At 31.5% G+C, this 26,169-nt stretch overlaps 1 long non-coding RNA gene across 1 annotated transcript; it reads left to right on the top strand.

The window, feature by feature from the left end:
* Positions 1-6,843: 6,843 nt before the first annotated feature.
* Positions 6,844-25,724, top strand: LOC145269623 (uncharacterized). The gene is made up of 3 exons (XR_013865143.1): positions 6,844-6,911; positions 19,396-19,521; positions 20,152-25,724. It is a non-coding gene; the product is annotated as an uncharacterized LOC145269623 (long non-coding RNA).
* Positions 25,725-26,169: the final 445 nt, after the last annotated feature.

The raw sequence follows: 26,169 nt of genomic DNA on the forward strand, positions 1-26,169 counted from the left end.
GGGGAATTGCATGTTAAAGAAAATTGGTGGCGATTGATTATTGATATAAGGCATTATCAACATGAACCGTTTTTAAATATGATTGACTTTGGGCCTTGGAGAGTAGCGATATAGCGGAATCATAAAAAAATCAAATCGTTTTTGTTTAGACTTGATATTTCGTTAATTTTTTTGTCTGTTTCACACTTTTTTTTTATCATTTTGTTGGGCAAAATGTTAGGAAGATTTGTCCTAAGAGTCTTTTTTCATCAACTGTTGGACTGCTGACGGCGATTTATCTTTTAATGAAGTAGTTTTCAATGCTAACATTACTAAAAGAAAATCGTGGTTTCCGTTAGAAGAGCTGTTATTTTATTTATTTTTATTTTATTTTTATTTTTTATTTTTTTGCCGTTTGTATGTTTCTTTCCACTAGTTCATTCGCTTGTAAATAATATGCTTAACATCATATTCCTTGGCAAACTGTTTAGATTCTAATGATCCGTATTCTGGTCCATGGCTACTGATCTACTTGGCAACAGTGTTTTTTTTATTTTATTTTGTTAATCACAATGTGCGACTTATAGTTGTTAATTTTATGGATATCGAAGTATCTCATATACTCTATGATTACTACATATATTATATAAATAAAAATATATTTGTCGCAAATTTCGTCCATGGCATTGCAGGTATTTCATAGTGTACTAACGGTTCTAATTGTTTCTGGTTTCGATGGTCTCAACAATATGTTCCTGTGCTTACCATTTCTCTGATTTGATCGTTTATATTGAGCCAATATATAACTGTCTTCGCCCTTATAGTGCACTTTTCTTCAATAGTTTTTAAGCCTCTATCCATGTGTGTGTGTTTTTTTATATACAAGTCACTTCACAGCCGATATTTCATCACAGAACTTGCACAAATTGCACAATTGTAGGTTGTATATTTTCGTTTTTTTTTTTTTTTGCTAAGTTGATTTTGAATATTTCGGTCAGCATCTGTAGCTTTGGATCATTTTCAGTTTAGAGCCCCTATGAGGGAAGAACTCAACCACAAACATCTGACAACAAATGTCCAGCCAATGTGTTAAAGGTATTGCCACACAGACTTAAGGTCGTTGCACATTTTGTATACTCAGGGCCTTCGAGTGGAAAATTCCAGTTATAGATGGTTCACACCAGTAACCTCAAATCAGTCAACAAACCCTGAACCTTCAAAGGAACAAGCTGTTAAGGAAGTAATGGTAAATGTCGGATCACTTAGCAAGCATGATGGAGAAGAAATACAAGTTAATGATACCACAGGAAGATGTACACACGTGGTCAGTCCCCCATTGTTGAGATAACCTTCATGTCACAAAAGAAGAGCACCAAGAAATATTGCTACAAATGCATGGAAAATAAAATGCAAAGATAACCAGGACAATTCATCCCGTGGTCACGAAGCGAGGGGCGGGATCATGAATAGATAAAGAGTCATCTGCTACTGATAACAGGAGTGCCGTGGAATTATCTCCCTTTTGACAGGAAGTTACTGGGGAGCGATGTTGCATAGGGATGGGAGTCTTTTTAAGATACATGGTGACATTCATATTGACGAGGGGAAGATATGTAATGTTATGACCCTTTAGGCTGTGATCATAGCGTAGTATCTGTTAACTGTGGCAAGCGGGGTCAATGGTCAAAACATTATTATTATTGTTATTGTATTCTTGTTAATTGATTTGAGCGATGGATGTTCGCTGGATCAGTTATTATGATTAGAAGAATAAACAATTAAATTGCGGAAGAAATGATTGACGTGTGAATCGCAAAAGGAATGTTAAAATAGAAAATATATGTAAACATTATTTTGGTGTTTTGAATAAACAAATAACTAGCTGGGGATTAGGTTGGTCTGAGACACATAATTAGGTGTCGTAAGAGAACACGTGATGTAGTTAGTTTTGGAGAGATTCAGAGAGTTGGAGATTGACCACCAGAGCAGACAGACGTAGGGGTGGACAGACAGCTAGGAGCGAGCTGTAAGAACAGAAATGTAGACAAACTGCAGATCCTGTGAAAACCATTTGAGACAACTGTAATAAATTTATATTATAAAAATATAAAGAGTTGTTTTAATGGTTTCACAAATAAGAACAGATGTCTCAATTGGTTGGTGCTGATCGCTGCCTGGTTCGTCACAGAGCAGCGGCAAGATACAGAAGAACTCTTCAAGAAAAAGGTATGAAGCATATATTCTTCTTCTTATATATGAACTGTTAAAATATCCCGTGTGATAAGTCTGATACAACATGACTCGGTTTACACATCAATATCATGTACCCTGGCTAACAACATACATACGATTTATACGTTTGTTATCTGCCTGTTAAAAGAACAATATCTTACATCCACTAGATAACACATGACACGTTTTAAATATATCATCTCCTCCAATATAAACCAATATCCAACAGATACATTTATACAGATATTACAGAGGGGGAGAGAAGAGAGAAGACATTTATACCTTTTACAGTTTGTGGACTCATATTTAGAGAGGAGGATTATCAGTTCTTATACACAGAGAAGAGGGGACAGTCATTACTTATAATAGAGAAGGGGCACATTTCTTAGATGAGTTATACACAACCTTCATTATAACGATGTTATACAAAAGATGAGTGGTTTTACATTACCTTCAATTTGGTAGCATGGAGACACGAAGACGGCTGTTACAAAAATACGTGTTCTTTTATTACATTCGCCTGGTCGCAATGATAACGACATCCAGGAATTCAAAGTCGTCTACATGATTAAAATTTCCTTCCTCGCTTCCTCTGATTCTATCCGGACTCGACTCTGGACTCCATCTCTCTCTGTCTAACTCATCTTCGACTCTAGCTCCTATATTGAGAATTCATTTCTGTCATGACGTCATACGCATGTCCAAAAACGTGCATGATCCACGTGGCCTTAACATGCATGCTTCGCACATGTCTGCAGACAAGAATTCTTACTAACCTATTTTTCGACCTAACATTGTTTCAATATGTTTTTCATTTTTTATGGTTCATTCTTCTAACTGACCTTATTTTAATTCCGTTTTCATAAAAGAATTGAACAATCAATATATCTAAACTTTTTTATGTGAAAACCGAACAATCGAAATTCCATTTCTGATTCTAGATAGACCGAGATTCGAACATTGTAAACAGGGTTTAGAAATAGTCAGAAATGGAATTTCGATTGTTCAGTTTTCACATAAAATAGTTTAGATACGTAAAAATGAGATTAGATAGACCGAGATTCGAACCTTGTAAACAAGGTTCAGAAATAATCTCATTGTTACGTATCGAATGTTTTTCTTACTTACAAGAAAAGGGGCTCTTTTCTTGTAACAGTGATCTTCTCTGATAGTTATAGAGAACAGGAGTTGGAAGACACATTTTCATATTTTACATGTCGAATATTGTTTTAAATTTGATATTTCCAATCGGCATATCGACATAGAAAAGAGCTCTTGTTGGAAAAGTGAAAACATATTTTTATGAATCGTCTTATCGTTAGGTTTTTTTTATTTCAAGTAAAAGAAGACGGATAAACCAAATGAAAAACTGCTTCCTGATATTAAAGAATTGTGACCTCCCCTGATTTCTATGTACATAATAAACGTGAGTGCAGACATTTGTATTTTGTATTGAGCTCACATGATCCAAAAGGATACAATATCTCGCTTTACTCAACTCTTACACTGATATTAAAGACTTGTTTTGGTTCATTCCAATCTCTTGCTTTTCTTATACGATTTTCTATTTATTAAATTATTGATAATATTGTTAAGAATGGCTTTCTACAGAATATCTACAGCTTAATGGTCATGCTAAAATAATAACGTTATGATTTAGAAAACAATTCCTAACATGGAGCGGCGTGCTTTCACTTGAAACAATGCAATAAATAAATTATAAAATTGTGAAACTAAACTTATCACCGGAAGTAATATTACAGGTTGAGTTTCATATCAGTAACTAAATCTGACTAAACACAGTTTACTGCCGACTTTGAATCGGTCGATGTTCCGGTTGGCTTCGTCTTGCCTCTCTCCTTGGTTTATTCGCGGAAGTAAACCAAAACAAACGTCATTTAATTCCTATTTATATCTTATCCGCATTGACCTTCGAATACAACTTGCCTTTTGGCCCCTTTCCCTCCTGTATCTTTCCACGGGAAACCAAATCACCCCCACTCCGCGACTTAGTGCCGAATTGTACGTAGACATCTTCCAGTCAATAAAGCTTCTGGCGCTTAAACATACAGCTCGGCTTTTTATTCTCTCATTACATTTCATGCTATAACAGTTAGTAAAGTTAAAACATGTTTTTATGCGTCGTCTTTTTTTTAGGGCACCTTTTATTTTTAATAACTAAAATATTGCTTCAGATAAACAAGATTGGACGGCAAACCAGAAAAAGAAAAAACAAACGAAAAAAAAAAGGTTCCTGATATTAAAGAATTGTTTTGGGTTGCTTAATCTTGTGTTGTTCCAAGTTTTATACTAATTTTTATTTATTAATTTATTTATGATATTGTTAGGTGAAAGTACAGAAGAACTAACAAAAGCTCTACTTCTCTCTGTTAAGAATGGTTTTCTACAGAATATCTACAGATTTACTGGTCATGCTAAAATAATAATGTTATGATTTAGAAAACAATTCCTAACATGGAGATAGGTGCTTTCACTAAAAAAAATGCAATAAATAAATTATAAAATTGTGAAACTAAACTTCCCACTCAAATAATATTATAGGTTGAGTTTCATATCAGTAATTAAATGATTTCATCCTGGCTGTGCCATTAAAAAAGTGTTCCACCGAAGTAGCTCCAGTTCTCTCCAAACTTTACAACAAATGCCTTAAAGAATCTTGCTTTCCGGACTGCTGGAAAACTGCTTCTGTAGTGCCAGTTTCCAAGAATTTTGGCGAAAGAACTGACCCAGTAAATTATCGCCCCATTAGCCTCTTCCCACTTTTCGCCAAAATATTTGGGATCATAATGAACCAAGCTTTAGTCCATCAGATGCTAAACTTCTGACTGACCAACAATATGGATTTAGGCAAGCCCGTTCCACAGCAGACATCCTAACTGTAATCTCAGTCACTGGACAAAGCGGGGGTGGGTAGAGCGATAGTTAGCTCTACCCACCCCCGGTAGCTCTAGATATATCTAAAGCTTTTGACAGGGTATAGCATGAGGGTCTTCCCAGGAAAATCAGATCATACGGCATCACTGGAAGAAGACATAACATAATTAGATCCTTCTTTGATAAGAGAAAAACACAGGTTGTCCTTGACGGTCGTACATCTAAACAATATGATATAAATGCAGGAGTTTCTCGGGGGTCTATCCTTGGACCTCTGTTATTCTTAATATTCATAAATGACCACCCTGACAAAATTGTCTGTGAGATGGGTATGTATGCTGACGACACTACGCTCTATAACAGACACAGCAGGAAAACAAATGAACACATATCTAAAGAAATGGCAGAAACACTAGAGGAAGATCTCTGATCCGTAGTGGAATGAGGACAAAAATGGATGGTAACCTTCAATGCTGCCTAGACTAAACTTATTTTGTTCAATAATTACAAGAAACCTTCCCTACCGCTAATAGCAATGGCCAATGACTCTTTATCTGTAAGTACATCTTTAAAACTCCTCGGCCTAACGTCCATAGGAAACATGAGTTGGAACAATTACATTGAGAACATTGCCAGGACCGCTGCGAAGAAGGTGGGTTCTCTCTACCGCACTAGAAAGCTATTAACGCCTGAAAGTATCCTATACCTCTATAAAGCCACCATTCACCCATGTATGGAGTATTGTTGTCATATTTGGGCTGGTGCATCTGCCAATAGTCTCTCGCTCCTAGACAAGGTTCAAAAGAGAGTCGCCAATCTGATAGGTCCTGAACTGTCAGCTAAACTTCAGCCTCTGTCACATCGACGAAATGTTGCATCCCTCTGCCTTTTCTACAAGTACTTTAACAGTGAATGCTCTGACGAACTGCAAACACTTGTGTCCCCTCAACGTAAATACCCCCGACAAACCCGACAAGCAGCTAAATCCTACCCCTTCACAGTAGAGATCCCTAGATACAAGAGAGCCTTCTACTCCAGTAGTTTCCTCCTCAGAACAGCTAGACTTTGGAATTCCCTTCCGGGTCCCTGCTTCCCCGACTGTACTGACATGCAGACTTGCTGCTCAACTCACTACACAGTACCCCTGATGATCCTTGATAGTAACCCCCTACAACAAAGTGGCAATGTGCCTTGTTTGGGGTGAAAATGCAATAAAAAAAAATTTAAAAATCTGACTGAAGAACACAGTTTACTGCAGACTTTGAGTCGGCCGTTCTTCTGGTTGATTTCATTTTTGTTCTCTCCCCACTTTACTTTACTCCCGGAAGTAAATCAAAACAAACGAATAATTTAATTTCTATTTAGAGCTTATCAACATTGACCTTGGAATACAACATTTTTAAATAAATTCGATTAAAAACAATATTTAACATTAACTGATGCAATATTTAACTTCTTGTATAGTCGTTCTTCTCATTCAATTTGAAATCATTTTCTCACCCAAAATCTTGTTTGATTTTTTAATCTCCACTCATATTCAAATTGGTAGGATTTTTTTTTAACATAAAAAAGGGGCTTTCTTCTTATCATAAATAAATTTTTAACAGTAAAATCATTATTTTGATTTAACAGAATTTATAATTATATAAAAAAAAAAAAAAAAAAAAAAAAAAACAGAACTTGAAATTATAATAAATGAAAATAGTTATTTAAATTTTCTGCGAAGTTGCTTTTCCGTATTGTCTCGTTTTAATCAACTCATCTTATAATCGTTTCTTTGTTAAAAGCTGATTGCGAAACAAAAAGTAAGTATTACTTGAATTTAATTGTTTTCAGATGTCCTTTTTTTACTACTGGGGCTGGGGCGCGTCCAGTATATTTCAGTTTGAGTTTGACATAGAAATGATTTCATGTTTAATTGGCACGGCCAAAACGGAAGGGGGGAAGTAAGTATTTTTTGACGGAGTTTCTCTTTAAAAAAGCGGGGTTGTATTACTGCACACATAGATACGAAAAAGTTGTCAAAAAACAAATATATAACAAATAAATATTATCAAAAGCAAGATAAGTTACTTTTCTACCAAACTGGATATATTTTTCGTGTTTTTATTCAATGTAACATGTTTATTCAGCTCGAAAAACATACAGTGTTTACCGATGTATTGGAAAATTCAAGATGGCGTCTTATTCTCTCTTTAACACGGTAAGTGTGGGAAAAGGTGTTATAAATAAAAAACTATACAAAATACTATTAAAAACCCGCCGAATATATGTCAACTTATGTCACGGTAACATATATTGAGCGAGTTTTTAACAGTATTTTATCCAGTTTTTTATTTTATAACACCTTTTCCCAAACTTACCGTGTTAAAGAGGGAGTCAGACGCCATCTTGAATTTTCCAATACATCGGTAAACACTGTATGTTTTTCGAGCTGAATAAACATGTTACATTGAATAAAAACACAAAAATATATCCAGTTTGGTAGAAAAGTAACTTATCTTGCTTTTGATAACATTTATTTGTTATATATTTGTTTTTTGACAACTTTTTCGTATCTATGTGTACAGTAATACAAACCCAAAAAATCTAGTAACTTAAGTAATGACCCAATCTATACGAAATGAAGTATGAACTTTATAATATAGTACCTATTTTTTCATAATTGATATATATATATATATATATATATATATATATATATATATATATATGTGTGTGTGTGTGTGTGTATTGCCTACAACCTCCTTCAATATTGGGTTCACTAAAATAAAATTATTAATTTATTTTTAAAAAATTTAAAAGTAATGTTTTTCGATGCAATAATGAAAAAAATTTTTTTACTAATTTGAAAAATGATAATTATTATTAACAAATTCAACGAATTCCATACTTCAACACACAAAAGATGAAAAATTAAACACATTCAAAAGTCGGATTTTCAACCTTAAAATCTGATACGATACATTAGGCACCGCCAAAACGGTGGGGGGGGGGGGGGCAGGTAAGTACTTTTTGACGGACCGTCTTTTTAAAAATCTACCAAAAATCAGGTAACTATCCAATCAATACGAAATTTTCAGCGATTATTAAGAGAAGAATGAACTTTATAACAGTGTACTTATTTTTCATAAACGATATATATATATATATATATATATATATATATATATATATATATATATATATATATATATATATATATTTTTTTTTTGCTTACAACCCCACCCCCTTGTTTTGAGAGGGTTCCAAGTATGCTTAAAATAATCATCTAAAACTGAACACAACATATTGTCTTGTTGTAAGGGACAGGATTATAGATTAAAAAAAAACTTGTTTGCATACCTTATTTTGACGTATGAATATCAGAACTTCGATTGTGTTTAATTATCCCGCTTTTGAGTTTTGAAGTGTGAAATTCGGTGAATATGTTAAGTAAAATAATTAATTTAAGTTAAGCAAAACAAGAAAAAACAAATTTTAAAAATATTTATACGAAAAAAGCCATTTTAAAATTTTTGATAAATAAATTAACAATTTTTTTTTAGCGAGCCGAATAATGCATGACCATTATTAAACAGGGCATGCTTTGAAGAATCAATACAAAAAAAATTCGATAAATATTGTGCCCTTTGTGTTAAAAATATCATCATTTTTTTTATTCCGTTTGAAAACATTTGCTGCCTTTCGACTACTGTGGACCAAACACGCTGAAATAATTTTTTTATTCTGCTTTAAATTGCCCCCCCCCATTTTGGGGAGCCTGGCCCCCATACACATTAAAAACCAAACTCATACAAATGGTCACCCAACTGGTACTGGCCAGCCTCAGCTAATAATACATTGAAATTTTCGTCACTGAAAAATAAATTTTTTTTGGCCTGTTTGGTCTTCCATAGTTTGCTTTTTATCAAGTACAAATGTAAACATTGTCTAAATCGATGCGAAGTAACTGGTTGCCTATATGAATAAGTGGAATTATTTGAAATCCAGGTACTTATATTATAATATTTTTGCATATTCTCATAGAAAATCACCCTAAATCTTATTTAGACAACAAATAAATAAATTAATTATTTCAAAAACCTTCTTTTTTTTTTGTTTAACTATTTATATACGTTTTTTGTGCAAGACAAAAAATGTCAATTGTTAACTTTTTGGGAAAATTTAACATTGAAAATTTAATTAAAAATAATAGAAAAAGTTTTAGATTATTCTGTTCTCTATATGATAAAATTTAGGGTTTTATCTTTCTGGAAAAAAAAAGTTACTCAGAAATAATGGATTTTAATAAATGTAATTTCGTTTTAAAAAACAACAAAAAATTGATTTTTCGGCCATTTTAGGTGGTGTCTACGATACATGCATAGTTTTTTTTTATCTACAATCTTCACCTTTCCCACAATACTTTGTTCATTTTCGGCTGATTATTTTAAGCATATTTGTGCCCACAAATTATATCTCGATATACAACCTTCTTCTTTATTTGAAAAATAAATTATTTCCTTTTAGTGAGCCCATTATTACTATTATACTATTATATAGGAAATGCTTTGAAGAATCGATACAAAAAAAATCGATATATAACTGCGCATTTTGCTAAGAATAAGATAATTTCGGTGCTAGTGCACTTACTGATCCGCGCTATTTTTTTTAATCATATTTCCAAGTGTAATTAAAGTTTTATGACGTTTTTTATTCAATTGTAAGGTTAAAGTACAGAATAGGTACAAAACATATTCCTCTCCCCATGTTAAGAATGGCCTTTTAAATAATAACGTTATTATTTCAGCACGGATCAATAATTGCACTAGTACCATAATTTCTTTTAGCAATTTGATGTTGTGTGATATTACTTTATTTACAGAAGACCATAAAAAGCCTAAAAACAGTTGTTCTGTGAATTCAAACAATTGTTACTTCCCTTTTCTCCAGAATTGCACCCAAGTCTAATTTTAAGACCTAACAGATTCTAATGGAAGTCTTTTACAAATTATGCATTAAAAAATTGGGGCAAAACCAATTTTATATGGTTTATCGAAGAAGTATATATGTAACAAGGCATCGCAGCATTTTTATTCTTTGGTCAATTTTTATGAGCTGCCCCAACATTGATTAACCCCTAAAAAAATGAATATCTACTTTTTTTTGCCTAATATGTTTAAAAGCACTTTATGAATAATATGAAGTACAAATTTTAAAAATAAATAAATAACATTTTAGAGTGGGGGGATCATTTTCCCATATAAATTTAATCACCACTTCTTGGCCACTTCGCATTACACAAGACCTAACTTAAGAAAAACAAAATAAAATAAAATGTTCTTCAGTTACTATAGTTATAGTTTAACCCTGCTATTTTAGGTTATTCATTTCAGCATAGTCTTTATCGGCGATTTGTGTCTTTCTTTGTTGAGAAAACATGTCAATATTTGTTATTTGTGGCGTTGTTTTTGATAACATCGAAGAATAAGGGTTTGTTTCCTTTTTCTTTTCTTTCTTTTAAAAAATTTTTAAGGTGAGCAACACAGCAGATTAGTTGTCTACTGTTTATGAAATATGTCAATATGTATTATTCTTTGTGCTAGGTAGTTTTGATAACAATCTCGGAGAATAAGAGCCTGTTTTTCAATGGGAAACCTTAAGGGAGCAACTTAGCAGATTTGTCATCTACTTGTTTGTGAAATGTTGTTCCTCTCACGTTTAGGCATTGTAGATCCTAACATGATACAGATTTGTTGTCTGCCAGTTAGTGATATCGTCTTTGTCTGCAGCCGTCTCATCTCTCTGACAAGCTGTCACATCTCCTTATGTACGTAGTAGTGCCTTTGATGTATTTGTTGATCCTTAGCCTGAGGATTTGTCCAGTGGTCTGGTGTAGAAGTCAGTATTAGTCGGTGGTAGACTGGTGAAATTGTAATACTTCTCATATCTTGGTTTTAGTCGAGACCCATGGCCAAATTGGCCAAGGTTAAAGTTGGTTGCTCTCCTTGGGTTTGAAGTTGGGTTCTCAACTGACAGGGATTCATGTGGCATATGCTGGGCGCTATCGAGCCAGTCTCCTTGAATCAGCTGGGCTCCTCTTTATTTTAACATAAACATAGCAAATAGTCATTTCTGATAGGTCAAAGTTGGATTTTGACAGCCAATCAAATCGTTGGAAATGAACCAATCATGTACTGACTAGTCGGGGGTTATGTAGGCAACATGTTGTTTTATGTAAAAAATAAAAACCTTATTCTTCATTTAATAGTCAAAACAAACATTAGGACTAAATGAATTTATTTTGTCGTGTAAATGCTACCACGTTTTTTTTAAAAAGTAATGATAAATTTTGGATTTTTTAATTTCACCATGCAACATATATATATATATATATTGAGATAAAAGATGGAATTATTTGACATTCAGGGGAGGGGTGGAACCGCTTTTGTGGGGGGAGGGTGGGGGGAAGAGGCCGAGTGCACAGTTTCCCAAGCATTACCTCCTATTAAAAAAAGATGCACACTTTATATTTACTTAGTGGGGTGGGGGGAGGAAGAGAATGGAACCGCTTTTGTGGGGGGAGTGGGGGGAAGAGGCCGAGTGCACAGTTTCCCAAGCATTACCTCCTTATGTTGTAAGCGATGTATCTGAAGTGATATGTTTCTCTTCCATATGCCTCAGTCTGCCAATGTGTTTCAAAATGTCTGCTGCAACACACCAGTACAATTCAAAGCAATGTGTCAAAAAAAAGAAATCCTTCCCAACTTCTCCAAGCAACTTGCTTTATGGAGCCCGGCACACCTGTTTTGCATCTGTGTAGAGCATCCCAGACTGTTTCTTAAAACCTTAATGACGCCATCTTGGATCTCTTTTTGTCCCAACCAACAAGAAAGACAGACACAAGGGCATTTAAAAGATAGGCCTTTCCTATTTTTCCCACACTTTCCCCCTGATATCATGATCACAGAGATGGCAGGGAGGTGGCGATCGCCTCTGCTGAGTATTTCTCCAAAGGGAGAAGGTGAAGACCTCGTTGTTGTATGCGTTCTCATCCACAGTCTGATAGTCGAGGAACACTGCATCTCCTGGGAGTTTACTGACATCTGAATCACTGCTTGAGCAGGCTGGTGCAAATCAGATTGATGGTCCACTGACCTCAGACCCAGAGTCACTCCCGTCGCCAGTGGCAGTTGTAACTGTCTCCGGCTGCAGGTCCCTAACATAATAGGGTACACCATCAACTAGTACGGACTGCTTACTCACCACGTCGGTCACTTGGTTCCACTGATTTCTAATGGGATCCTCTTTGGCATATGACCTCCGCTCTTCCTTGTTGCTCTGTTGGGGTAGATTCCTTTTTCCTTGATCCAGTATTGAAAAATCGCGTTTGTAGGCGCTGTTTCTAGAGAGACGCCATGCTTTGACATGATGTACCAGTATATGACTTTCGAGATGGTGCCCTGCTTCCTGGCTGCAATTCTTTTGCTGCTGCAATGGCTTCTCTCAGTGCCAGATGGCACATAAGCACATTACAGTCGCAGCAGCACTTCCCACTTCTCTAGGAACTGCCTGACCGGATGGCTGCAGCAGGCTGGGTCATTTTCTGTCAGCACCTCTCTGGGCATGCCTCTTTTAAAGAACACAGATGACAGCTGGCAGATAATGTAGAAGGAGTCCTATTGTCTCCAGACTGTGAAATGCGTAGGTCCACAATCAATGAGGGTCAGGAAGTGATTGCCACCGTAATGTGTGATATCCATGTCCACTCTATGCGACGTGCCACTCATTCCCAACTGCCTTCTCTTCCACTGTATCAGAGCTGACATCTATCTTTCCTACTTCTGGGTCAATCATCTTGGCAAAATATAGGGCCCACTTGATCCCAGGGTGCCTGCACTGCTGATAAATCTCCATGATATGATCTACATCCACATTACATGTGACGGCTGCACTTGGTCATTGCAGATTTTTGGAACCTCTCCGAGTATCAGCCACCATTGAGGTACTCATGTCAGTGCATGTGCTTTGTTGATCACAGACCTGATCAACAGTATGTCTGTGGTCGGGTCATACGCTTTGATAGTCCTGACCAGGTTGGCGAGCTGCCTTCGTATTAACATCTCATTCTCTGCCTATTTGGTCAGCGATGCTTTTCTAGACAATGCATCTGTTATCCATTGATTAGTGTACGCAGAGTCCGTGATAATATGATGTAGTATCCTAGCTTGCCACTGAAGCACAAGTTAACTCCCTCCAATGTGGCATCAAGTTCAGATACAAGGCTCTCATTTACAATGACATTTATGTATGACGATGTTGCCTGTTGTAGAGCCTCAGCCTGTTGCTTGATGGTGTGCATAATTGCTGTCATTATGCCTGGTGCAACTTTGAGACCAAACGCCAGCATAGTTAGACAATGGCAGCTTCCCTTAATTTCCCTAGTATTAAATGGCCACAGTGCTTTATCAACGTGTATCTGCAAGTAAGCCCTGCGCAGTTCCAAAATTGCTACGTCCAACCTCTGCTGCTTCCACCTCCCTAATTTGAGTGCACAAAAATCAGTCCCTGCTGCTGCGTATAGGTCATTCATTAAGCTCATGGTAGTCCATAACTGATCGGACATTCTGTTTGCTCTCTTGTAAGACAGCCATCAGGGGAATCAGCCCATGTGAGGACCTGAGCTCATCCTCCAGATATGGAAGCAGCCAGCTGTTGTTGATCCACATCTGCAGTTCTTCTTCATACTGCCCCCTGAGCCAAGTTGAAGAGAGTAACTCTGACAATCAGTTCCGCAATGATATTGGTGGCTGATTGCCCAACCATTTCCAAGATGCCGTCCATGCATTGGTGTCCCTGTTGTACTCGTCATAAAAGTCAGGCTCGTTGAGGGTAATCGTCGTACAAATGCGTTTCTCATGTCTGGAGCACTTTATTTTGGCAGTGCCATCCACAGTTGTTTCACCCAGCTGTGTAATTAAGTCCATCCCCAGAAGTAGGTCATACCCGAGAAGCTCCCCGTCAACAACCAGAGCTTACATGGCTGCTGCAGGCCCATTGCCGATGCTTGCCTGGCTGATGCTCACCCCGCAAGAGGTCAGTGAGCCTCCACCTATGGTTAGCACCGGAATTCTCTCCTTGTTTCAAGTGTGGCAACATGCCTTGCATACAATAGTCTAGGTGCACCTAGTATCTACAAGTGTGAGCCACTCATGTCCATTAATGCGCATGCTCACTGCGGGCAGTGATGATTTGGATGAAGACTAGTCCTATAGCTTCCTCCCCATTTCTTAGACAGGAGAAGGCTAGGTGTTTCTGGTTTTACATTTGTAGCACTGAGGCCTGTTAAGCCTCCAAGTCAGTAAATGTGACGAAAGACAATCACGGACCAAATGGTTTGGCCTTCCACACTTGTTGCAGGTTGTAACTGCGCCCAGGTCCTGCAATCCACCCTGTGATCGCTGAACAGCTGCCGCTTATTCTACAGTACCTGGGCTCTTTTTAGTATTGCCTGTGCCCATGCCAACACCTCCAAGATGTCCATCATCTCTACCTGGGGCGAGGCTCGGAGCAAATCTTCCATTATCGGGTAATCCTGCAACAAATGCGCACAACAGGCCTTTGTCCGATATTCATCTGAATAGGACCACAAGATTCTTCAATTCTGCTAGATAAACATCAATCGTCTACCCGGGATTTAACTTAAATGCCATGAACTCCTTCCATGTGACAATTATTTTTTTATGCATGCAAAGTCCGCCTTCTTTTCATCATTTAGCAAGGCACATTGGGACCACGCATTCCAGACGCTTCATACCGCTGAGCTAGCATATCAATTCTGCCTTTTCCATCCATGCCTGCACTGACTGCTCAGCACTACTACCATTGAACAGAGGAATTAACTTGGGGCCAAATCCCACTGACATGCTGGAATACCTTGTTGTAAGGGGTGTATCCGAAGTGATACATTTCTTTCTCTCTTCTGCATTCCTCAACATGCCAATGTGTTTCAAAATGTCTGCTGCAAAGCAACACTGCACTACAATGCAAAGCAATGTGCCCCCCCCAAAAAAAATCCTGCTCATCTCCTCCAAGAGATCTGCTTTATGAAGCCCAGCACACCTCATTTGCATGCATGTAGCGCGACTTTGCAAAATCGTCCAAGACCACCCAAGACCATGTGTACTAAAACCTCACGGGCGCCATCTTGGATCTCTTTTTGTCCCAACCCGCAGAAAAGACAGCCACAAGGTTATTTGAAATGTAAGTTGTTCCTATTTTCTCCACAACTTATATTTTAATATTTTTGCATATTCTCAGAGCAAAACATCCTAAATCTTATTTCAGCAAAATATAAAAACTTTAATTGATAGAAAAAGCCTTTTGTTTTTAAATATTTAAATGTGTTACCAATCATGGTTAATGGTGTTGTTTTGGGTTGGGTTTTTTTTTCGAAAATTTGAAATTCTATTAAAACTAGTTGAAAAACTTTTATATTATTCTGCTTTTCCGATGATAAATTTCAGGCTTTCACCTTTCTGGAAAAAAGTGCTCAAGAGTAATGTATTTTAATAGATTTTAATAGATTTTAACTTGGCTTTTTCCCCCCAATCGTTGGTTGTTCCTAATGTTTACATATGACACATGCACACACAATAAAGATAAATACTTAATTTTAAGGAAAATTTCAGTGTTTACAGAAAATAGTTTTAATAATAATAATAATTTATAGAAAATGTTAATAATAATAAGTTACAGAAAATAGTTTTAATAATAATAAGTTATAGAAAATAGTTTTAATAATAATAATTTATAGAAAATAATTTTAATAATAATTTATAGAAAATAATTTAATGGAAAATAATTTTAAAAATAGTAATTCATAGAAAATAATTTTAAAAATAATAATTTATACAAAATAATTTTAAAAATAATAATTTATAGAAAACAATTTTAATAATAATTTATAGAAAATAAGTTTAAAAATAATAATTTTAGAAAATAATTTTAAAAATAATAATTCATAGAAAATAATTTTAATAATAATAATTCATAGAAAATAATTTTAAAAATAATAATTTTAGAAAATAATTTTTAAAATAATAATTCATAGAAAATAATTTTAATAATAATAATTTATAGAAAATAATTTTAATAATAATAATTTATAGAAAATAATTTTAATAAAAATAATTTATAGAAAATAATTTTAATAATAATAATTTATAGAAAATTATTTGAATAATAATAATAATTTATAGAAAATAATTTTAATAATAATAATTTATAGAAAATAATTTTAATAATAATAATAATGTATAGAAAACAATTTTTAAAATAATAATTTATAGAAAACAATTTTAAAAATAATAATATATAGAAAATAATTTTAATAATAATAATTTATAGAAAATAGTTTTAATAATAATAATTTATAGAAAATAGTTTTAATAATAATAATTTATAGAAAATAATTTTAGTAATAATAATTTATAGGAAATAATTTTAATAATAATTTATAGGAAATAATTTTAATAATAATTTATAGGAAATACTTTTAATAATAATTTATAGGAAATACTTTTAATAATAATTTATAGAAAATAATTTTAAAAATAATAATTTATAGAAAACAATTTTTAAAATAATAGTTTATAGAAGATAATTTTAATAATAATAATTCATAGAAAATAATTTGAATAATAATTTATAGAAAATAATTTGAATAATAATTTATAGGAAATAATTTGAATAATAATTTATAGAAAATACTTTTAATAATAATAATTTATAGAAAATAATTTTAATAATAATTTATAGGAAATAATTTTTATAATAATAATTTATAGAAAATAATTTTAATAATAATAATTTATAGAAAATAATTTGAATAGCAATAATAATTTATAGAAAATACTTTTAATAATAATAATTTATAGAAAATACTTTTAATAATAATAATTTATAGAAAATACTTTTAATAATAATAATTTATAGAAAATAATTTTCATAATAATAATTTATAGAAAATAATTTTAATAATAAAAATTTATAGAAAATAATTTTAATAATAATAATTTATAGAAAATATTTTAAATAATAATTATTTACAGAAAATAGTTTAAATAATAATAATTTTCAGAAAATAGTTTAAATGAAAATAATTTACAGATTATAGTTTAAATAATAATTTACAGTAAAATAGTTTTAATAATAATAATTTATAGAAAATAATTATAATGATAATAATTTATATAAAATAATCTTAATAATAATAATTTATAGAAAATAGTCTTAATATTAATGAGTTATAGAAAATAACTTTAATAATAATTATTTATAGAAAATAATTTTGATATTAAAAATTTATAGGAAATAATTTTGATAATAATTTACAGAAAATAATTTTAATAATAATAATTTATAGAAAATAATTTTAATAATAAAAATTTATAGAAAATAATTTTAATAATAATAATTTATAGAAAATAATTTTAATAATAATTTATAGAAAATAATTTTAATAATAACAATTTATAGAAAATGATTTTAATAATAATAATTTATAGAAAATAATTTTAATAATAATAATTTACAAAAAATAATTTTAATAATAATACTTCACTATAAATAGTTTTAATATTAATAATTTACAGAAAATAGTTTTAATAATAATAATTTACAGAAAATAGTTTTAATAATAATAATTTACAGAAAATAGTTTTAATAATAATAATTTACAGAAAATAGTTTTTATAATAATAATAATTAACAGAAAATAGTTTTATTAATAATAATTTACAGAAAATTTTTTTTAAAAATAATAATTTATAGAAAATAATATTAAAAATAATAATTTACAGAAAATAATTTTAATAATAATACTTTATAGAAAATAATTTTTATAATAATAATTTATAGAAAATGTTAAAAATAATAATTTTTAGAAGATAATTTTAATAATAATAATTCATAGAAAATAATTTGAATAATAATTTATAGAAAATAATTTGAATAAAAATTTATAGAAAATACTTTCAATAATAATAATTTATAGAAAATTATTTTAATAATAATAATTTTTAGAAAATAATTTTAATAATAATAATTTATAGAAAATAATTTTAATAATAAAAATTTATAGGAAATAATTTTAATAATAATAATTTATAGGAAATAATTTTAATAATAATTTATAGAAAATAATTTGAATAATAATAATTTATAGAAAATAATTTGAATAATAATAATGTATAGAAAATACTTTTAATAATAATAATTTATAGAAAATACTTTTAATAATAATAATTTATAGATAATAATTTTAATAATAATAATTAATAGAAAATAGTTTAAATAATTATAATTTACAGAAAATAGTATAAATAATAATAATTTACAGAAAATAGTTTAAATAATAATTTACAGAAAATATTTTAAATAATAATAATTTACAGAAAATAGTTTTAATAATAATAATTTACAGAAAATAATTTTAATTATAATAATTTATATAAAATAATTAAAAAAATAATAATTTATAGAAGATTATTTTAAAAATAATAATTTATAGAAGATTATTTTAATTTAATAATAATAATTTATAGAAAATAGTTTTAATAATAATAATTTACAGAAAATAATTTTAATAATGATAATTTATAGAAAATAGTTTTAATAATAATAATTTACATAAAATAATTTTAATAATAATAATTTACATAAAATAATTTTAATAATAATAATTTACATAAAATAATTTTAATAATAATAATTTACATAAAATAATTTTAATTATAATAAGTTATAGAAATTAATTTTAATGATAAGTTATAGTAAATAATTTTTATAATAATACTTTACATGAAATAGTTTTAATAATAATAATTTATAGAAAATAATTTTAATAATAATACTTTACATAAAATAATTTTAATAATAATAATTTATAGAAAATAATTTTAATAATAATTTATAGAAAATAATTTTAATAATAATAATTTACATAAAATAATTTTAATAATAATAATGTATAGAAAATAGTGTTAATAATAATAATTTACATAAAATAGTTTTCCTCATAATAATTTATGGAAAATAGTTTTAATAATAATTTACATAAAATAATTTTAATAATAATAATTCATAGAAAATAATAATAATTTATAGTAAATAATTTTATTCTGTGGCATGCTATTCTTACCGTGTTTCTTCTACTGTTAATATTTTCTTCTGTCAAGTGCATGTCTTCTTGTAGTGACTCACAGTCTTTCTTTCATTGCCCCTTGTCTTTCCTTTTCTTTGTAGGGGACAGTTTGTGGCCCTTCACCACTAACACCAGGGCTTGTTTTTTTCCCTTTCCCTCGGTTGACGGCCACGAGGGTTTAGTTGTTACCACCTCCACCTTCCTCTCCTCAACGTCAGACCTTTGCTGTAAGTTTTTTTCCTTCATTTCGTTTCCACATTGAGACTTTGATTAATTTCTTACTTTCTATTTTGTTAGTATTTTGGACTTATTCAATTGCAACATATTTTTAAGCATTTTCTGCTCGCCCCTTCCCCACCAAGCTTCATACTTATTCTATTTTATTCTTTCTTTCTGTTTTCAGTTTTTACCTTCTTCATTTTCAATAAACCTGTTGATTAACGACAAGCTGTCTTCAGAGTTTTGATTTTGGAGAAGTGTTTATACTTTCCATCGTAAGACTTAAAACACTCTAGACAATGGAGCATGTGGTCTTTACGGGATGCAACACTTCTCCTTTATAGATCATTCATTTACTTGAGAATTATTGTTAATCTATTCCTGCTATTGTGACTTTATTTAATTCTGAAAATTGATATGTTAATTGTTCTTTCTCTTTGTTTGTGTTTTTCTCACATGTGTTATGTGCATGTTGTTCTTGTGATTTATTCACATTGTATCAGAAACATTAAACCTAAAAACGTTACTACTTTGTATATTGGTGGTGAGATTAACTGAAGAATTATTATATTAAATGCTTATTAAATGCTTATATGTGACAGTGACTCTAAACAATGAAATTGTATTTGTTTTTACAGATGTTCCTGACTGACAAATACTCGTTCGTGGGGTATTTTAATGGATCATCATTTTTCTGATAAAAAAGATGGAAAAATGCCAAAGATTACAATGAGGGAAATATTTTGAATATAATAGCAACCGCCAATATTATGAGATTACCACAAAAAGATTAAAACACTACTTCAATAATTATTATACTGACAAGTGTGATCGCTTTCACTTGGTCAACTGGTGCTATCAGGCTTTCTGTAGAAACTAATTTCCAGACTTAAAACGCACTATATATATATATATATATATATATATATATATATATATATATATATATATATATAGCCATCCTCATACAGTACTATTTCACTGTATCATAGCTCATCAGTGCAGCTAGATAAGGAATTACCAGGATCAAAACACGACTGCCCAAACAACAGTTGGTGTGTATTTCTTTTTTTCCCCCTTGCAAGACTCGATTATGTTCTGCATAGTCAAAGAAAAAACATTTTCATGTAAAAAGCAAATAAATTGTTCATATACAGTCCGAAAGGAGATTTATTGAAACCTGCACACGCACACACATTTAAAGGTATAACAAACTTGAAGCATAATTATTTTTCCAAAATAATGACTTTTGGCAGTAAATAATCTGAAAAGGGTTGATATGCCATAAAACGATACAAGCAAACCGAATTGAACTCTTTGAATAAATATTTGATGATATAAAAAACTTGAAGCATAAAAATCTTAATGCAAAATAATTGTATTAAGCATTAAATAACCTAACAGGATTAGATGCCATAAAAAACACCCAAACAGCAATCGGTTGATTTCATAGAGATAATATGTACTGAAAAACAATCATATTCTTGTACAATATATGCATTTTCTTGAACAAAGAAAATTTAACTTGTCTACGCACATTTTCATCTGTTATGCTCATATTTCCATGCAGAATTTTAATATTTTCATACTATTCTTTTCCATGCAAATTTTCATGAACAACTAATTCATCTCTGATCATATTAAAGTATTAAACAGCTAAACCGTCAATATAGTTAAAAGAAAATCATTTTTATAAAAAAGTTTGCTTCAATATTTTCAAGTACTTCTTAATACAAAAAATCCATAAAAGAAATCTCCTTGCCAAAGTCTTGAACTTTTTAATTTTTAGTCAAGTTTAGTAATGTGCTTAGAAAAAAGGGTGGGAACAACCCATATTCGTGACAAATATGTGGATTTTCTGGTTCAACATAATCCAACATTTTTACACATATGAAACTACACCCATTATTGACTTTTGATTAAATCACAAAGCAATTTGTTTCATCATATGTAAATACACACTTGAGAAAGAATTTATGGGCCTATCACACTATTATTGAGTGTGTAATGTCTCTTACTAGGCTTGAAAATATTTTCCTCTCCAAATCAACCCTGATCAAATATTAAAACTAACATAGTTTTAAATGCCAATAAAGATCCTTTCGATATAGCAACTGAGGCATGCAAAGAAGTATGCAATTTCCTCACGTTATGTTGCCTTTAATATATTTGAATACTTATATTTTTCCTATAGTTTTGCTTTTCTTTTAACGAGAAAAAAGTTGTCACTATATAAAAACATAGTAACATCAATAAATGTGATAATCCACCAGAGATAATTGAATTCTTGTCCTGAGATCTTGTAACACAAGAAATTCCAAGAATATATACTTATGTTTCATATAGTGTGGCTTTTCTTTTAGCAAGAAAAACCTGTAAACACATTGTATAAAACGTCCTTAGTTAAGTAGGCATAAAGATATATATGTAGCAGATATGCAGAAAAACACTGAAGACAAGCCATTTTCGTGTGAAGTATGTGGATCCACTTTTACACGGAAATCAACATTAGTTGTACATAGCCGAATACACACTGGAGAAAAGCCATATTCTTGTACAATCTGTACTGCTTCTTTTAGTCAGAAAATTGTTTTAGTTAATCATATGCGAGTACACACTGGTGAAAAGCCATATTCTTGTAATGTGTGTGATTCAAGCTTTAGAACGTCATCACATTTAGTTGAACACATACGAACACACACTGGAGAAAAGCCACATTGTTGTAAAGTTTGCGGATCTTGTTTTAATCAAAATTCAAAATTGTTAAGACATATGCGAACACACAGTGGGGAAAAACCATATTCTTGTACTGTGTGTGCTGCTTCTTTTAGTGAGAAAGGAGGTTTAGTTCTCCATATGCGGACACACAGTGGAGAAAAACCATATTCTTGTAATGTTTGTGGATCTAGTTTTATTCAAAAATCAAAATTGTTGAGACATATGCGAACACACACTGGAGAAAAGCCATATTCGTGTAATGTGTGTGCTGCTGCGTTTAGTGAGAATGGAAATTTAGTCATGCATATGCGAACACACAGTGGAGAAAAGCCATTTTCTTGTGATGTCTGTGATGCTTCATTTAGCCAAAAGGGAAATTTAGTGAAACATATGCGAATACATACTTGAAAGAACTTGAATGTCTACTAGACACTGTCGTCGAGTGTCTAAGGTCTCTTTGTACAGAGGTATGTCAGAACAACCTCGCATGAGGATACTTTTTCCATAGAAGTGAACCCTGACAAAGATTCAAAATCACATAGTATTCGCTGCCCAAATAAGATATCTTCACTGTGGCTAACCCACATGAGCTTTCTCGAGGAATGGTGCACCTTCTCCAAGTGATGTTACCTCAAGTAATAGCACGAAGCTGGATACTCCACCAGACTAGATAAATTCTTGTCCTGGAATCCAGTAAGACCAAGAGACCAAAATGAAAGATATACTACAACATATATATAAATGGTTAATTAGGGAGCGGAAACTAATGTTCTCAATTTCCTTACTAACTCAATGTTTGAGAGATAAAGAACTTTAATGGAATGTCGAATATCTATGTATCTCATATAGAATTCAAGTGTAAGCCCCAGGTTGTGGGCCCCTTGATCTCCGAGAACTTTGGCTGAAGTAAAATAAAACAGACAGAACAGTTGGAAATTACTTATATACTATAGATTATGACCATGTAATCCCTCCAGCCACCTACCTTGAAAATGCTGTGAGACCTGACATAGTTATATGGAACAAGTCAGAAAGAGTGGGAAATTTAGTTGAAGTGAGTGTCTTTAATGATGGTCGTCTGAACAGAGCTGAAAGAGAGAAACAGAAAAAATATCAAGGTCTCATGTATGATATGAAAAGAAACTGGAATCTTAGAGAGATATCAATCATACCTATTATTATAGGTGCCAAAGGGCTTATGAAGAACAACATGAAGTCCTACCTAATATTCCTGGTGAACCAAGTGCAAAAGAGATTCAGACAATTACACTTAAGGGAACAACGAGGATAATAAAAAGAGCTCTCGGTTGTTTTTAAAAAAAAGCAGGGCAATGTTGGCAGCTGGTTTGGCTGCCCCACACCCAGCGTTACAATTTTCAAAAGAAGAAAATTTAAAAACAAATATAGAAACTTCCATTGACAAAATTTGAATAATGGTCGATTAACAGTATGCCAAGTATGAGTGATCTCAGCAATGACAGCCTGTGCAGGTTCTGTCACACACGAATAGAGAGTACGAGCCACCTGATATCTGACTGTAAAGTTCTGCTGGGAGGTAGCTGCTATTTAATAGTCAAACAGAACTCATACTCCATCCAATATTGCGATGCAATCTCTACAGCTGTGCATCTAGAAAAGGGAGTCCTAAAAATTAATTTGGTATGGGTCAACGAGGAAAAAGCAACTTTGTAGAAGTTAGTGTCCTCAATAATACTGAGTTACACAGAGCTGAGAGAGAAAAGATAAATACCAGTGTCATATGTCAGACACTGAAATACTAGGAAGACCTTTATTATTCCAGTAATTATAGGAGCAACTGGATTCATGAAAAAGAATTGTAAAAAATATCTGGCAAATAAACCCAGTGAACCAAGTGACAAAGCGATTCAAACAATTTCACTTATGGTCAGAATCTTTAAATGATCTCTCGGTTGGAATATATAAGAAAGCATGTAAATGTTAGGCCCGTCTCCAGCTTGAACAAATTGAAAAGAACATTTTTAAAAATATAAAGAAACCAGTTTCATGTAATGTTTCTGATTTGTCTTTTAGTCAGAAAGCAAATTTATTGAGACATGAAAATAAAGTAGTTTAAAACTGTTTGTGTACAGATTGTGATTCGTCTTTTCTTCAGAACAGAAATTTATTGAGACATTCTTAAAGGCTTCTAAAATATAGTAGATGTTTTGCTAACTTTTCCGCTTCGTAGTGGCTTCATTTTTTTATTATTTTTTTTTTTTTTAGAAATTCCATCATAGAGTTTTAAATCCTTTATATTTTCTCTTTTAATTCTTATACAATATTGTAGATTTGTTGCTAGTTCGTAATAAATTTGGATCCTTCATTCTCTAATCTGTTATTTCACACAAATAAAACCAATAAGGAGAGAAAAATGTAACTACCTTATTAAAAATGGAACAAGAACAAGACGTCGTATACACAAATAGTAGGTGTTACCTACACAGCTATGTTTATGGAATATGCACTCTTTTGCATACTCTGTGCACCTTGTGGTGATTGAGAGTCATATGGTACCAGTCACATCACAACAGTTCGTCTTCTTTTTTGATTAAAGAATATGCATCGATTTTTATCATGTTTTAGGGTTAGAATGCTTTTCGGGCACAACCTAAGAAAATAAATAATTCAATACAAGCGAGGAATGAGGAATGCAACAACTTCATAAAAGGTAACACAAGAAAGGTTTATTAAGGAGAATGTGATATGTTCCTTGTCAAAAGCTGGACTCCGGCTACCTGGTGCTATCGCGGTAGTTATTCCCAGTGCAATCGTCAATACCAGTAGAAATAACACCTCAGTAAGGATGAGTTGTTATTCTTCAAACCGGATGCTGGCTGATTTCCTTAGGGATAGAAAGGATCAATGCGCCGTGCCCCTGATTGGTCAATATGTGGCCAAATAGCACAGGGAAGAGGCATTGATTCATGAAAGAAAAAAAGTTCCATCTGTTTCTACATAAGATTTCATTTTTAACTAATGATATGAATCGATTTTGATCATGTGTAAATCATAAATCAATCTAAATCTGATTTTGCATAATCGATTAATTTTAAAACAATTATAAAAATTGTTACGATTTATGAATGAAACATTGAATTTAAAATTTCTCAGTTAATTCAATTAAAATCATTTCCGTTTTTAAAGTGGAAAACTGTTATATGACTAATAATTTGAACTATTATGGACCCCATTGAGGACTAACTCAATATCTTTTAAGTTTGTACCATAAAACACTTGTGTGCTTAATATTTTAAATAAAAATATTTTTAACTTAAAAAAAATATTTAAAATATAATCATTTACATTTTCTAGACTTAAAATAAAGTTTTCTGGGTTTTTTTTTATTTTAATGAATGGTAAATAAAACAAATGTGTATTTATGAAAGCACAAACGACGTTTTTATTTCATGTTCTTGCTTTTCGGACACAAAATGAATATTTGTTAGAAAAATAAAATTAAGAAACGAACACAAGTTTTGTTTGGCTTGTATTTTTTTTATTTTATGGTGATACTTCTCTGTTTTTTTCTTGCTTTCATGAGAAAATAAAAACTTTGGCAAATAAAATTATATTAAAATAAACTATTTACGAATTTATTGGTCCCTTGACACAAGGAGGGTGGATTATGATAGATGAATGAAAAATTAAAATTAAAATTTTCAGTTATCTTAATACACATTTCTGCTTTTTAAATAAAATTAAAAAAAATTTTTTTTTTAATTTTAACAAAACTATATTATTATAATGATTATTATTATAATGATTTACATTTTTTTGACTTAAAATAAAGTCTTGTTTTTATTTTTAATGAGAGCATCTTATTTGGTCTTGGAATATGTAGTCTTAAATGTTACCAAAGACAAGATGTTAAAAATTAGTACAATCCTGTTCTGGGGCAGCCAGAAAGAATGAAGAAG

Source organism: Euprymna scolopes, chromosome 45, assembly GCF_053919585.1.
Source record: "Euprymna scolopes isolate OS-2025 chromosome 45, ASM5391958v1, whole genome shotgun sequence".
In the NCBI taxonomy this organism is placed as follows: Eukaryota; Metazoa; Mollusca; class Cephalopoda; order Sepiida; family Sepiolidae; genus Euprymna; species Euprymna scolopes.